Source organism: Lutjanus erythropterus, chromosome 6 (genome assembly GCF_056507025.1).
Source record: "Lutjanus erythropterus isolate fLutEry1 chromosome 6, fLutEry1.hap2, whole genome shotgun sequence".
Classification (NCBI taxonomy): Eukaryota; Metazoa; Chordata; class Actinopteri; order Lutjaniformes; family Lutjanidae; genus Lutjanus; species Lutjanus erythropterus.
Window position 1 is genome coordinate 23,241,583 of NC_139322.1, and position 16,197 is coordinate 23,257,779.

At 39.8% G+C, this 16,197-nt stretch overlaps 1 protein-coding gene across 1 annotated transcript in view; it reads left to right on the forward strand.

The window, feature by feature from the left end:
• dip2ba (DIP2 acetate--CoA ligase B (putative)a) overlaps positions 1 to 16,197 on the forward strand; it is a 56,312-nt gene that overhangs the window by 13,645 nt on the left and 26,470 nt on the right. The window lies entirely within an intron of this gene.

A 16,197-nucleotide genomic window follows, 5' to 3' on the forward strand; every position in this document is an offset into this window, starting at 1 on the left:
GTGTGGTTACCCAGCAATGCTGAAACACTGGTCTGTGATGCAGCTAACATGCCAGAACGCCTCTGTCTGAATAAGTGTTCACTTGGTTTTTTCTCTTTTTTACAGTGTGCAAATTAAGTCTGAGTCAACCTACTGACCCGGTTACACTGTTAAAATAAGTATAAATAGGTCTATTTATACTGTATAAAAGGCCTTTTTCTCAGCAGACATTTAACTTGTCATAGTATCAAAAAGCACAGGTGTTACTAATAACATAATGATGGATCTGTTCCCAGTAAGCTGTGACTGTGTGACAACATGAACAATACCAGGGGCCAGATTCACAAAGATGGTGAAACTGGTCTGTAATGTTAGACCAATCATCTTAAAGGCATAGTTCAGATTATTTGATGTGAGGTTGTATGCGGTATCCACAGTTAGTGAATGACCAACAGCAGGTGCAGGTCCACAGTTTGGAGACGTGTGTTGCTGTGGACAGGGCCACTTAAAAAAAAAAGTACACTTGAAAAAAACAACATCAGTGTAAGTGTATGCTATGTTAGAAATATTTTCACTGCTTTCCCTTTCCATCAGACAGCCTTTTCAGAGAGGTTGCAACAATTATAAAAGCCAAATATCACTCTCTTTAAACCAGCTAAACTCCATGGGTAAGTAATAGTAATTAAGTAATAATTGCAGAACAAGGGAGTTGCTAGTCTACCACTGCCTTGATCTGTTAGTTAGTTAGTTAGTGTTACTTTGGTGTTTTAAAAGGTTAGTTTTCATTCAGTGAAGTCACACAATAACACAAACAAACTAACAGATTGGGGCAATGGCAGACCGGTAAATTCCAGTGTTCTGCAAGGTAAAATTACTGATTTGGTTGATTTGGAAAGAGCGATATTTACTATTGCTTAGCTTCTGTGCTTTTGGCCCTCTTTGCTTCTCCAAACTGGGGTATGCTGACCAGCATTTAGTGTAGGAAATACACTTAGTATAGATAAGCACCTCAATCCAAACTATTTGTTTAATATACCTTTCATTGACATGAAGTAGTAGGATAAACACAGGTGTTTCAAATAATACTAATTAAGGTTCTGTTTCATTCAGGTCAGTCACACTCAGGATGCTGCTATTATGCATGTTGGCTCACTCCAGAGGCTCTGTTACACGTATGCAGGGTAACACGTACGTTTACCTTACTATTTCATATCAGTATGGCTGCCATGACATAGGTCCATTTTGCTTTCGGATAAATTTAAGACAGTATCACAGAAACAAAAACTGATTTATTTCAAGCCTAAAATGTTGGCCACCCTATCATAAGGCTAACTCTGAACGAAGAGACATGTTTTCATGGTAACAGTTAGTGACACCTGTGAGCAAAACATGACGCATAATTTGCAGTTTCCTAGCAATGTTGTAAAGTGAGCAATGAAGAAAGGAAAGTGGTTTGTTTGCCCAAGGAAATTATCCTGAGCCTGACAGACAAGTTCACTGAGCTCTGCTGCATGTACAGGTCTGTACTGCACTACAGATTCTGCTCTACTGGAAGATTTTTGCATTGTTACATGCTTCACTGAACTTTACTTGTAAAAAGTCCTGTAACTGTTGAATTAGCAGTCACATGGCTGCTTGAGTAAAAGGAGGTGAGTGGCTTGACGCGTGATGTGGTTGCTTGGTCAGCCATGTTTTTAGCTTGAAAAGTGTTTAACCCAGAATTTTAGTTAGTCCAATCTGAAATCTGACTAGACCCTTTTCATGGCAGCACTATTGATATGAAATAGTAGAGTAAACACAGGTTTAATCAATGATAGTAATTAATTTTATTGTTGTCACCTGATCTTTTGGTGCTGTGACATAAAAATGTGTTCAGTGGAAAAAGGCCAATTATGACAGAAAGAACAACATACTGTATACTGTAGCGGTAGTGTTCAGACTTATTACAGAAGATATTATTGACAACTGCTACCCAATTTTTCATGTTTGTCATCTTCATTTCTCCATTCATTGAAGGCTGGCAGCAGCCACTTGGTCATTTTGCCAAATACTCATGTTTTTGTCTTCATGGCAACGTCAGCACATGTCCAGTGACACTGCTGCATCAAGCTAGGTTGTGTTAAAAGAGCTGATGCTTGAGCAGAGGTTTGACAATTAACTTGTTGCTTGTTAGGATGGCATTTCTTAATAGTTTGTCATTTTTGGAAATAATGCTGATTCACTGTCTTTTGCCGTGCATTAGGTGAGACGATGGATACCACTCTCATCTCTGTGTGTATCCTCATGTTAAGCTAAGCTAACTGTCTGTTGGCTCTGGCTTCCTTCACAAGAGTGGTGTCAATCTGATCATCATATTCTTCTCAAGAAAACAAATAAGCGCACTTCTCAAAATGTCAAAAGCGTTCCTTTAAGTGTAAAGATTCTAATCTGAACATTTTTGTCACAGAGATATCTCTGTAGTAGATTAAACTGGCTTTCTGTCAGGATTTGCCAGCACCTTACAGACAGAGCACTCATTATTTGTCCATCTAGACTTTTTTCATGTGAGTTGCAGAGTTTTGGAGATATCAGCTAAAGGGGTGTTTGCCTCCTCTCTGATATAATGGGACTAAATGTCACTTGGTTTGTGGTGCTCAGAGCACCAGAAATGCATTTGAAAAATTTAAAAGCACTGTCTTGTTCTTAAAATCATGACCTGGTTAGTCAAGATAATTCACAGACCATGTTGTGAACAGTTTCATGTTGAAACTACTTTCTTTCTAATAGAAAGAGAGGTAGATCCTAAAGTAGTTACGGTAGATTCTACTGTGGAAAGAAACTAGTTCTAGGCAAATCACACCAAAACGGTATAGATGGATAAATCGTAGGGGTGTGTATCTCACTGACTGAGACGATTCGATACGTATCTCGATACATAATACAAGACAATGCAATGTGTCAGTCTTTACATTTTGATTCAATTAATGCTACATTTATAGAGTGCTATTAGCTGCCAAAAAATCTTGTTAGTTTTACTAAATATAGTAACAGCAGAGACAGAGAGAAGGAGACATTACAGTGTTTATATCTTATTATGAATCTCATGTGTAAATGAAATAAGATAAATGAGATAAATAAACTTTAAAACAGTTTAAAATATCTGTATTTTTGCAGTAAGCTGATCTGCTGCTCTGTTTCATATGAAGTATGCTGTGGTTTTGATTAGTGTGGAGGAACAGTGATGCTCTCACAGTGACTCGTGTCTCTGTACTCTGCTCTCAGACACGTTTTGCGTAAATGATCTGCAGCAGCTTTTCTCATCTTTCTTATAAAACCCAAACTTATTCTACACTTGAGCGTTATGAAAGTTTGGTGGTGCGACGTGGCACAATGTCACTTCTGTCGTTGTTTTCAGCGTGGTCTGTTTTGAGCAAATGAAGAGGAGACACAGGAGAGGGAGGAGGGAGCGCTTGTTTTTGTGAGCGCGGCAGCAGGCGTCCAGCAAGAGCGGTACAGGCAGAGACAGCGGGAGAGAGAAGACAGTTAGAAAGTTACAGTGGCAGCTTCCTGATCCCAAAATTAAAAGTATGCGCATCCTAATGAGATGTATTGATACGCTAGTGCTGCATTGATTTGTCTCCGACTTAAATTGAATTTAGACAAATGACAAAGCACAGGTGTAATTAATCTTCTAAATTACACCTGTGCTTCACTATAACAAGCCAGAATGTCTCCTGACAAAAATGTCTATTAGTAAATCATCAAATTGTTGTGATAGCCCCAATTGAATAACAATTTAAGCAGTTATTGTGCAGTAGCTGTAGGTGACAAGGTAATCCAGTAAATGGCAGCCTAGCTAGCTAATCTAACCAGAAATCAATCTGGGATTTGGCCTCTCACCTCAGGTGGTCACACTCATCACTGCACTTAATGCCTCAAACACAACACAGCCTGTTAACTAACAGCCCATTGTGGTTATAGTGTCTTTTAGGGCAGCCTGACTGAAGAATAAACTATATTAACCTTTGTTGTTTACTAATGTGCATCCCACTTGTGCCTGTGTGACATCAGTTGTCTGACTCAGCAATGACCCATCTACTGTTGTTCACCAGTCTTATCACTGTGATGAAGTACTGTGCTCTGACTTTATCTATGAAACTGCTTGTCACTTCATAGATTGTACAGCATGCCTGTTATTGCCTTCAGGTGAAATACTGTGACACATATAAGAGTGTGAAAGTATATTTACACAAGCCTAGATGAGAGGGGAGCGTCAAATTTTGATGAAATATAAGTTAAGGAGTCAGGAACCAGTGATTTGCCTTATGGGGGAAGATTTTAGTTTGTAAGTTGCGGACTTTTGGGTTGGTGAAAGTACTCTCTTCTTCCGTTTGGCTTTCTCAATGAGCCAAAAGTAGAAATGAGCTGTCAATGCTGCAACTGTCCCCAGCTCAAAACTCCACTGTACCCACTCAGCTGGCTCAAGAGTGCTGTCTCTGCCAATATGAAATGCACAATGTAATAGAAGTAATGGAGGAAGTAGGGCAACACTCAGTCTGCACTCAAACAGAATGTGAATGCTTTAAAAGCTTGGAAGGAACATTAGTTTTATTTCTTTGGCAAAAATAACTTCAGGATGCTGACCACACAGTCTGATTTTAATCTAAGTAGAGCCAACACAATTGAGCTGAAGTGTTTCCATCCTGTACAGGAAGGTCTGATTTGATGAAATGATTATGTGTCTGAGTAAGGGACAGTTCAATTGACAATTGGCCAGCTTGGTTATGTGTGTGTGGGTGTGTTTGCTAATATCTATGCATGTGTTTTGTGATGATGAAGGTATTTTTACTTTAGGGAATGGAAATCGCAGAGAATTCTGTTGAGGCAACATCGTATGTGGAGGATAGCTTACAGAGCTGTCATTTTTCACTGTCACTGGCCATTTGTCATCTGTTAGCTGATCGTTCATACATTAGACAAATGCCCGTACAAAGAGAAGCTTTCAACAGAGGCAAAGCAGCGATATATTACAAAGTCCAGTTACTTATAGTGCTAATTTTGTGTCTGGCCTGTGGGATCTGACAGCTATTGTACATTCACAGTAAAAGTCAGAGTGCAGAGGAGAGCAAAGGTAAATAAATACACCATAATCTTATGTAAAGTTACTTGATCAGTAAAACTGTGCTTGCAATAACAACAAATGCAAACATCCCACAAGTAGTTAACATTTAAATTGTTGAAATTGGATATAGTGTTTAGGACCATGTTGAATTAAAGTTTAACCGAGTTACACAGAGGTGAATGGCTTGAGACTGCCTTGTTACATGGGTGGTGACGGTGTACAGGCCACAGCTGGTATCTTCAAAAAATGGCTAACTTGCTATTGATGATGTCACATTCCCAATCCCTGTAAGACTCTGCTGAACAAATGTGTGATTTCCTTTCTGCCTACTCGCTCAGTAACTTTAATGTGTATTTGAACATTGTGAGTTGATTTGTCAGTTTAATTCTTTTTTGTCATGACCATACTGAAACACAATATTGCCAAAGCACGCTATACACGGTAAAATAAACAGAAAAAGTCTTTAAGATGCAAACAAGAAAACATGAAGTTAACTGTCACATTCTCCAGTTTCCTGTAAGAGTCACCTTGCTGCTGTGTTTCCAGTACCCCATAGTTTTACTTTCAGTTTGTAATACTGCTCACGTCTTTATGACATCCTCTGTGCTGCTCACTTCCTTTGGCTACACCCCTGGCCTTTTTGTATATTGGCAAACACAGGTGTTACACATCTTTGATCATGAGCTGTAAGACCACATAGGAATTTTTCACTTGAACTGATCTGTGCTAACATGCAGATATCTTCTGCTCTTATTTTTTATTGGAGCTGTAATATAATTGCCACACCAACTTGTGGAAAATAGCTGCAAAGCAACATGTAACCTAAAATGAGATCATCCAAAGCCAGTAGCCGCAATGTGATGCATCATACTTATCATTAAATACCACAAAAAGAGAAGACATTCTGCTGCTATGAGCATATGTCACATTATCTGATAAGATTGAGAATGTCTTGTTGACATTCATGACATCCTGTATGACTGAATGATACTGGGAAATCAACTGGGACTGTCACTGCCAGCAACTTTATAAGGTACATAAAGTTATTCATACTGTTTGACAGAATTAAATGCATATACTGTATCGTTCTTTATGGCTGAAACTCTGCCTTGACTAAAATTTCAAAAAGAGTTTGAACAGTGGTGTCCCTATAGCCTGACTTTTATTTATTGACCTGATACAGGGCCTAATTGAAAAGGTTAGACAAAAATCTTACAGTTGATTACAGTGATAAATGATATCTGACTGTAGTTGGCCCCAGCCTTACTCAGTCATGATGTGATAGGTCAGTTGTCAGTTGACCAACTGTCAAGACCTGCTGGTTTCACCCTTAAAGCAACCACATACAAACCGAATCTCTGTTTCCAATGAAGATTCTGTCAAGTGGAATTACACTCCCCCACCCTTTTCTCAACTGGCCGGCAGATTTCCTCAGCTATCCAGAGATCACTTCATCCTCCCTGTCTGTCTGAAAACCCCCACATGGACTATCTGGCTCCCAGAGGAATTGTAGGCCTGCTTTTGGAGTGGAAAACATTGGTCCTGGAGGTGGGAGGCCTTTTGTACAAATGTTTTAAATCACTTTCCAGACATGAACAAAATACTCCCTGAGAACTCATTGCTGCTGATATTTAATAGCTGTGATTCAGCTGCTGATACACTGAGAACAAGTACCTGCAGACTCTGAGGATTCTACGTCTTAACTATGTGGATTATTCATCGTCAGTTTTCTGGTAACCGTCAAGCCTTAGCAACATAACATACCAGAAACTGCCAAAATGATAATGTTTATTGGACTTTATTGAAGGATACTTTTGTAAGCGAAGGATAGCTCTTTTAAGGAACAGAGAAGTGTGTAATGTGTTTGTGGTGTGCATGAGAGGGAGAGCAAGCAGCAGACTGAGAGTGACGGTGCTGCCAGCTGAGCAGAGGAAAAGGCTTGCAGTAAGCTGTCTATCTAGCAGTAAATGTACAGTGTAGGTTACAGTGAAACACTCAATAAACGCTGCAGCTTCAAGACCAAGACAAGTCTTGGCTGTTATTTCTCAGTTCCGCAAGAGTGAAGGGAAATAACCTTGAGGTAAGCTGCGCAGGAAAGGCTAACAATAGCAGTACCTTTATGCCTGCAATGTCAGCTACAGTATGATTGTATTCCTTTGAGATGCTTTGCAATCCAGCCTCGAACTGCAGTGGTAAAATATATCCATAGTGGTAAATCCAATACCCAGTGTCTTCTGTGTTTGATGCTTTGGGGTGTGTCTGCCAACCAATCAGACGCTGTGTTCCTGACTTGTCTGCCTTATAGCGCTGATCTCAAATGCATTGTGCAATGGAATAACATGAGATTGATCCTAGAAATATAATTTTTGGTGATGATGTAATGATTAATTATCAATTGATAATTAATTATTATTTAATTCATAATTTATTATTATTATTAATTATTTAATGTACAAAAATGCATGATGCATTCATAAATAATTAAAAAGTGATAGGTAGGAAAAAAGGCTAAGCCAACCCCCTTTTCCCCACCCCAAACGTTTTGTGTTTTTATTCATAATACTATGAGAATGACACTTGACCAAGCAAGGTTTAAAATGCTGACATTGTGCTCAACTCTTTTGTCAAAACAGTGTATTCAAAGTAGGGCTGCAACTAATGATAATTACTAGTGGTGCAGTGGAGCACCCGCCAAGGTTCAGCTCGCATGTGAATCACAGATTACATATAAACATCATAGTGTGAAATGCAGTTTTGCTTCTGCTGTTACATTTTAAAGTAATAATTTCCTAAGTCTTGATGCAGAGTTGTGGTGAAAAGACAGACAGATGTGTGCTGTGTTTCACTCCAAAGTACCCTGTGTGACATCAATGAAATCCCGGCCATATGTTTGACCCAGCGTGAAGTGTTATTTGGCTATTGCTTGTGAGTCCCAATCAATCAGATAGTGCTGTGGGCGGCACATTGACTGAGACTAGTGTCATATAAATGCCCACTGAAATTTTCCCAAGTTGATGTTATATTGTTGTTTAACTTTGACCACAACCTAAAGATTTGCTATCACATAAGCAGCAAGCCCTCACAATTAATTAGCTGAAACAAAGGAATGTTTGGCATTTTCTTCAAAATTTGGTTAAATGTTTAGCCAATTTTCAAAATAGTTGCCATTTATTAAATCAGTTGAGTAAGTGGTTAATAGAATAGTTATTTCAGCTCTAGTTCACTGTGTCAAACTGAAAAATGAAACAATAAATGCACTGGAATGCAAATCCAGAGTATGGGAATTTAGTATTTTTTTCATGTCTAACTGCTTCCATTTTAGAGCCTGAACTATGTAAATAAGCTTCTAACATCTACTTTAACTAACGACCAGGTGCCATTAAATGGCCTTGGTGTCAGACTCATTCATTTGCATTTCCTGCAAAGCGAGAGCTATTTACCCATGTTCTCAGCACAGTCTGCCCGTTGTTTTTGTGTGTCTGCTCAGCGTCTCTATAAATAAGATCCTGTGGGTGACGTTAGTTCCTCTCTCAGCCCGTGTTTATGTGTGTATTTACATGTAAATGTGCGTACTGTGGCTGCTTGTGCGCGTATTTTTGTTTGTGGTCTGTGCATCTCCTTACTGTCATCTGCTCACCAAGACCCTACGGGGAGAGTAGCTTTCTTTTGTCAGGGTCTATTTCTCGTGAGATTGAGTTGTAAGAGTGTTGTATGTTTGTGTCGCATGTATCACAGACAATAAGCCACTGATAAACAAAGACAGCTTTGTGCAGATTGAACCAGCATCACTGGCTCGAAGCCCGACCATGATCTCACAGGGTTAGAAGACAGTCCTACACTACAGGCTGGGAGGCTAGTATCAGTTCATACATTTTTTTGTCATCTATCCTTTAGGCAAGTGTACACAAATGTCCAGACGGAGCGATGTAATCTGTTAGGTTTGATGTAATCTCAGATTACAGATTAGGATAGAGCCAAAAATGCAAATGCTAGACGATCCTAATGATGAAAGCAAGGTTGTATTTACCACTATCTATGTAATCTGGGTAGTTATTCTACTGGAGTGTGTGTGTTTGTGTTTGGTCATGTGTTTGTCAGTAATTGTGACATGTAGGAGCCTGTGTGTGCATGCAGCGAGAGGAACTGATACTGTGAGGCAAGAAGAGGAAACTGTGGGTGGCAGAAACGGTCATGTCACTTCCTCCCTGGATGCCACCAGGCTAATCTGCCCACAGTAATTACAGAGCTGTACCAATGGGGGGCTAAATACATGTGTGTGAGTCAGGGGGTCGCAGGGGTCCTTACATAGTGTGGATGTTTTCTGCAACCTCAACAAAAAACAACAGGAAACGTATGTGAGGTGATATCAGTGTTGTTGCCACATCAACAAAGAAGTGATAAACTGACTCACTGCTCTGTGTTCATTTAACATGGAAGTGGTTAAAGCTTGTTCATACATGGTGTTAGTGTCATTGCGGTAAACTGGGGGTGCTGTGAGGCTAATCAGATGATTCCTAAAGCCATTCAGTACCCCCCATCACACGTACACAAAACAAATCACGTACCTCTGTGTTGTACTTTACTGACTTTAATCTGTGTGTGTGTGTGTGTGTGGACGGGTGTTGACTATATTTTAGACCAGGTTTATTGAACTAAAAGCCAACGTATGCTTGCAAAGTTTGTTTTCATTTACTTCACTGGAAAAACTAAGTAAATAATTGTGGTGTCAGCTGGATTTGGTTTAGCTGAAGCTATGAAACATTAAATCATCCATCTTTGCTCACTACATTTTAGCCTTTCTTACCCTCAGCTGTGCATAATTTACAGGTTATATAAACTTCTTTTACAATTAAAATGTGAAATTATCAGTTATCTCCTCAGTATCTGTCCTGAGACAGGTAATCGTGAAAAAACAGCAATCCTTTATAATCCTAGATTAGAAGTAGCTTGTAGCATTGCATTTAACATTTATTTCATTCAATTTGACTAAATTCCCTCTGCTTTTAAAGACTTTTTAAAATAATAAGTGTCTGTGCTTAACAACAGTCATAAGCTAATGGGGTCATTTATTGCCCCAATAGCTTACTAATAAAATGATGATCTCAATGATCAAACAATGTAAACACCTGTAAACAAAGATGTAGCTTACTGTTCAATAAACACAATGCAACATTTACTCTTTTTTTCATATTTATAAATGATCAAAGGGGCCACAGGCAGGCAATTGAATAGATCTGATCCAGACTCTCTCCTCTGCTAACATCAACTATTAGTTCATCATTGTGTCTTAGAGAGGAGACATTAGCCCAGCAGTGACCTCTGACTGTTATTAATACCCCCTGGAAACTGTGCTGGCTTCTTATTTTTATTGCTTTCCTACACTGTGGGTTCTGCTGGATTGTTCTCATCATCTGGCCCCATGTTCATATTACTGCCATATTCATCTATGACCCAGGGTGCTTCCTCTGTACTTTAAAAACAACTTAAGTCACTTTCATGCTTGTTCTTTTTTCACATTGCCTGTGGCCTTTTTCATTTAAGAAAATGTGCTCTTTGGCATTAAAAAGTGTTTCACTAAGCCTCTCTGGCAGAAAGGAGCATTTTGCAAAATTACGAATAGTTTTTCACAAGCCAGCAAACATCAGTTAAGAAGAAAGAGGAACGTCACAGTGTAAAAGTTGGCAGCAGGTGTGATTGAAAGAGTAGCTGGGGTGCACACTGACTTTGGTTCTGGAGTTTTATGTGAATGTCTGAGACTTGTGCCAAAGTGGCGTTTGCTGATAGCAGCAGAAAAAAAAAATCCTTTCAAGTCCTCTTCTAATTCCAATATTAATTTCACCCGTTGCTGCATGACCTGGAGTCTTGCATCAGGTTTTAGGTGCCTCTGGTTAGGATTTGTCCCAGCTGATTTGTGTGTAATTGTGTATTCCCCCCCGCACAGCTTGCTCTTATAACCATAACCTCAACCTTCCCTCCCCAGTCCTCTGACTGTGTGCTTTTCTCATGCCGCTGTTGATTACTCATCATTTATTCAGCACTGATGTGGTATTAGTGTTCCTCTTTAGGTTTGTTTGAGAAACCAAATGTTTAGTCCATTGTTAATAGTGACCTAAGAACCAAGTGTCAGCTGTAGTCAGATGACTCATCGTTTCAACTGCTTGGAAATGACTATCAAGGCATTAATGATTAGTACACTTTAAGTACTATGGCATTAGGACAGCTCATGTTTTTCTTTGATTCCTTTTAGCCGTAATGTGAATGTAGTGGGCTATTGGACCATTCCTCAGGGAGGATGCAAGAAGTAGAAATCTATTTTACAATCACTTCCCATAAAGATTTCAATATTTAGATTTCCTCGTCACTTGGGTAATAAAACATATATGCTACCTGTTAAAAAATTCACTGATGCCCTCATTTTTGTTGTTGCTCTTTCCACATGTGGACATAGTCTTATGCTGAGGTTGATCAGGGGCATTCTGGTTATTCAAAAGTTTTCTCAGCCTTCCTCAGGAACCACAACTTCATTGATAAAATTACCCCATCAGGTACAGGTTCATCCCAGCTTCACCCAAAAGCGTCACTTCATGTAGGGATGATAATGTGGCTGGACAGGGGAATTGCTGCAAAACACTTAAATATTAGCTCATCTCCTGTGCGTAGTGGCAGCAGCAGCGTTATGAAATGCAGAATTTAACTGCACAATAGCTGCTAGCAAAGACAACAATATCATACACACTTGTAATTTGTGGTCCGTGTTGTTTTAACCACTGGTCATCAAGGCAATTTACAGACTGATGTTGTTTATTTTCTTCGAGAAAAGGGTCACATGATATGGGTGTGATGAATCAGGGAAAGACTGATAAGACCCAATCAGGAAGTGAATGTGGGTGTCTGCATCATTGTTCCCAAAAGTCTCAGATTCTGCCTGTCCCCACTTAGACTAAGTCTTGGAGTTTTCAAACTAAAATGGGGTCAGCAGCATTTTCCAAACATCTCTGTTTCAGAGGTTTAAAATGAAAATGCATGGATGTATTCTTAAAGGTAAAATATGTTGGGTTTTCCCAGAAAAGCATAGATCATACAAAAATGATTCCCCACAAATGTCACCCTCAACCCATTAGCTGTGTTAGTATTTGACAACTGCAATGAAAACGACCACTAAGAAATCCTACGTTCTCTACCTTAATGATAGAGGCGTTCATGGGGACATTAAACTTCATCCTGGTTTTAACGAAGCCACTACTATTATAGATCCGCCACTGGACAGCAAACAGAGCTGAAAGCATTACTTGACATAATGCATCTCAAAACATTTTTGGAAGTTGGAAGGTTTTTAAAATTTAAGTTTAAAATTTTGATTTTGTTGTGTCACCTATAAGTGTTGGATTCAGTCTTAATTGTTTAAATCACAACAGGACATGTGAATAGCTGTAATTATATAGTTTAAACCAAAATTTGTCATAAATATTTTAGAAATCTGAAAAGACATATTTGACAGCTCCACCTGTTATGGTGTACATGCATTGATCCACATAGCACACAGATGAGCTGCACAAACACAAGGGGCTCTCATGTGCAGGATCAGGCTGGAGAATGCCAGCACAGATTAAAACTGGTCTCTAATGCTTGAATGCATGACTTGTACTGTGAAATCTCTTTATGTCAGAATGCACTTTAGCGTGCTATAATTACTGGTGTAACTGGGAATACTGTTTGTGCGCGTGTCTATCTCTTCTGTGACCCTGCGCTGTCAGCTGTGAGAGGATCAGCCCCTCTATCTGACTGGTCCGGAGGTCAGAGGTCAACAGCAGCAGTTTGAAGGAAGAGTCACAGAGGTCACTGTCATCCTGTCTTGAATGAGCTCTGAAGCAGCCACACTGGTTGGTTTGTTTACACAACCACCTTAATAACTAGATAAACTTACAAAGCCTGAATGACTGGAGGAAATAATATGATAATTGCTTCCAGACAGTAGATGGCCTTTGTCACTGAATTTAGGCATTTGAGGCACATTTATATTACTTAAATACTAATCCTTTGAACCCTGTTGTGTTTGTGTTTTTTTGTATTTATAGATATTTATGTCACAAGTGTTTGACAACTAGCAATAGTATAATATTCTCACTTAACAGTCCATTTTATTCCTTGACATTGTCTTTAGTATCGTAATTGTGTTTTGGCAACCCAAGTCAGATTTAAAGCCAGTAAAGCCTGTTGAATTGAGCAGGCTTTACTTGCACTTTCCACCAAACTATGTTGTGCAGGTCCACTGTGTGCTTGGACGACTAAACACACACCAGTCCTGGTTTGACACACTGACACACATCTGACAGAGAGGGTCTGTAATGCCCACTGTGCTCCGGGCTCAGTCAGCATTCATTCCTCTCTGTACTGTAGCACACGTTAACCTGCACCAGCTGTACACACACGCACACACACGCACAGATACATTCACTTCCTGCACCTCAGGGGACGTTTTGGCCAATGAGCTAGCTCTCCTGGCCAGTTGGCCCTCTCTGTTAGTGTGGTGTTCTCCAATCAGCACATTCCTCTTTCTCTAGACAGACACAGGGAGACGATTTTGGCAGTGCACACACAGGGTGGGGTAACGCTCATATCCTGTCCCCTGACCTCAGATTACACACACACATGCACACAGTCACTGTACTGTTTTGCTCATGCTCGCACTCAAAACACCACATTCTTGCTCTCAAAACGTACAGCTTTTCCTCTGTTTTGAAGCAGCTGTCACAGTCACTCTTTCAACCCAGAGCCCTCAGTGTCTCTCTGCCCCCTGCCAGCCACAGAGCCAGCGTGGTCGTGCCAGTCCACGCCTGTTGTTTTGCCCCCACACCAACACAGACTTTCCTCTGTCCGTGTTAATGACCGGCCTCCATCTATCTTTCCATCCCTCCATTCCTCCCCTCCGGGCACCACTCGGGCACCAGAACCCCGTCTCCAACAACAATGACGCTCCAGTCCACTACAATCAATTTGCTGCTGATTGCTGTGCTAGCATGTCTGTCTCTGAGTGTTTTCCTCTACATAAACAAGCCCATGGCATGCCTAAGAAAAGGAGAAACAAAGTAAAAGAGACTCTAACACGCATTTGCTGCTGTTTTTTTTGTCCCGAGGAGATTTGAGGCCTGTGTGTGTACCCAGGCATGAAGTCAGAGCTGAATGCTGGCCACCCCATTTGAGCTTGTTTTATGCAGAGAATGACAAAGCGCTCGGCACTCAATCACACACTCCCTCTCTCTAAAACTGTCTCTCTGACTTTGTTTTGCATTTTTCCCCTCTGCAAATAATGTGCACTCACTGTGTAGCCTCCCCCTTCCAGTATTTCTCATGATTTCACAGTGTTGTGAAATCTCAGTAGTTCTTTGCACAGGAAGGATCAGAAATATGCAGAACTCAAACTCAACTTCATACTTAAAACACACTCAATCCTAAGGGGGAACCCGGCTGATTCTGTTGTTTTTCCAGGCAAATGCCACTGGTGGATAGTGACCAGAGTGTGAGAAAGTTTAAAGACACAACATGCAGAACATGAACATGAACATGAGTTGCACACATGGGACTCCCCCACCCAGTGCTGGGTTATCCAGCCCACCACCCTCCAATCTGCTGTTGAACTTTAGCTCCCTCTCTCTTTCCTCACTTTCTTTCCATTGTTGGTTTATACTAGAGCTGTTACTGATTTAAAACTGATATAATACTACTATAAAAAACAATACACTTGATACGTCTTTTGATACTATTGCAAAAAGAAAAAGAGTCCTAGGCTCACAAAATAGGATATTTTTTTTCTTTCAGGCAGGATAATAAAGACTGAACTGAACTAACATCTTGAATGAGCACTTAGATCTTTTTTGATAGCTTTGGCTCTTTAGATACTATTGAGTATTAGTATTGTATCAATTTAAACACCTACTATCAAAAAAGATATCTTTCCATCACTGGAACTTTCCCCTGGCAAGGAACCTTTGCAGAATATTTTCACCACAGGGATCCGAGTCTAAATTAAGTTTCAGGGACGTTATTTCACCCCCCTCAAAAAGTCCCTGGTCAGGGAGTAATTCTTTCCAAAGGTACAGGAACTCGCAGCAATTTATTTCAGCCAAAATTAAAAAACTAAAAATCAGAAACTGCAAAAAAGGTAGTTTTTTTTGTTGTTGTTGTTCATTTGGCTTCAACACACTGGCATAAAGTTACAGAAGAAAGTATACAACAGATGTGCCAACGACAAAGTTTGTTGCAGTTTTGGTAATCTAAATTGTTAATCTAAAGAGTTCAGCTTCTCAAATCTCAATCTCAATATGTTCATTCTCTGTCATAATAAACTGAATATGTTTGGGTTGTGGAAAAAGAAGACAACTGGGGGCACCACTTTAGACTTTGGGGAACTTTTTTTTTTTTAAACAATTTTCTAACATTGTATGCACCAAACAACTAATTGATTAATTGAGAAAATAATTAATAATGGAAATAATTGTTAGTAGCAGCCCTAGTTTAATATGGCATCAGAGTTGCTGTATAGTCACACACAAGAATGAAATGTAGAAAATAGATAATTCTTTTTCATACATCAGTGCAATAAATGGCCTGATGATCGTAGGTCTTTAGACTACAGTGGAAAAACAGGCAACAAGCCTTTGAAGGAACCTTTCAGTTCCTTGAGAAGTACTTCTAAAGGGTCTGGGTACTTTAAGTGAAAATGAGGCTTAGATATCAATTGTATTTTATTTTATTTTATTTATTTTTTGACAATCTTAATTCATACATACATCTGCCAGTGACCCCCCACCGCAACCTTCTCCCTGTTATCTTTGATTTTCTCCTTTTTCTCCTCCTCTCAGCTGGTGACTTGTTGTCACTGGTCAGAGTATGGAGGAGGAGGTGTCGGGATTGAGGCTAAGCAGTCCTTTGGCACGTTGCACTTGACATAGCATACGGTGTTATCACTGACCACAGAGGAAGGGGAATAACTCAGATAGTTTGCAGCAGTGGGATTGTTTGTGTGTATAAGGGAAGTGTGCATGTATACTAGTTAACTGAATAGGGTGTGTCTTGAATGCATGTTTTATTTGTTTTTGGGTCCTAGTTAAGTGGACTTT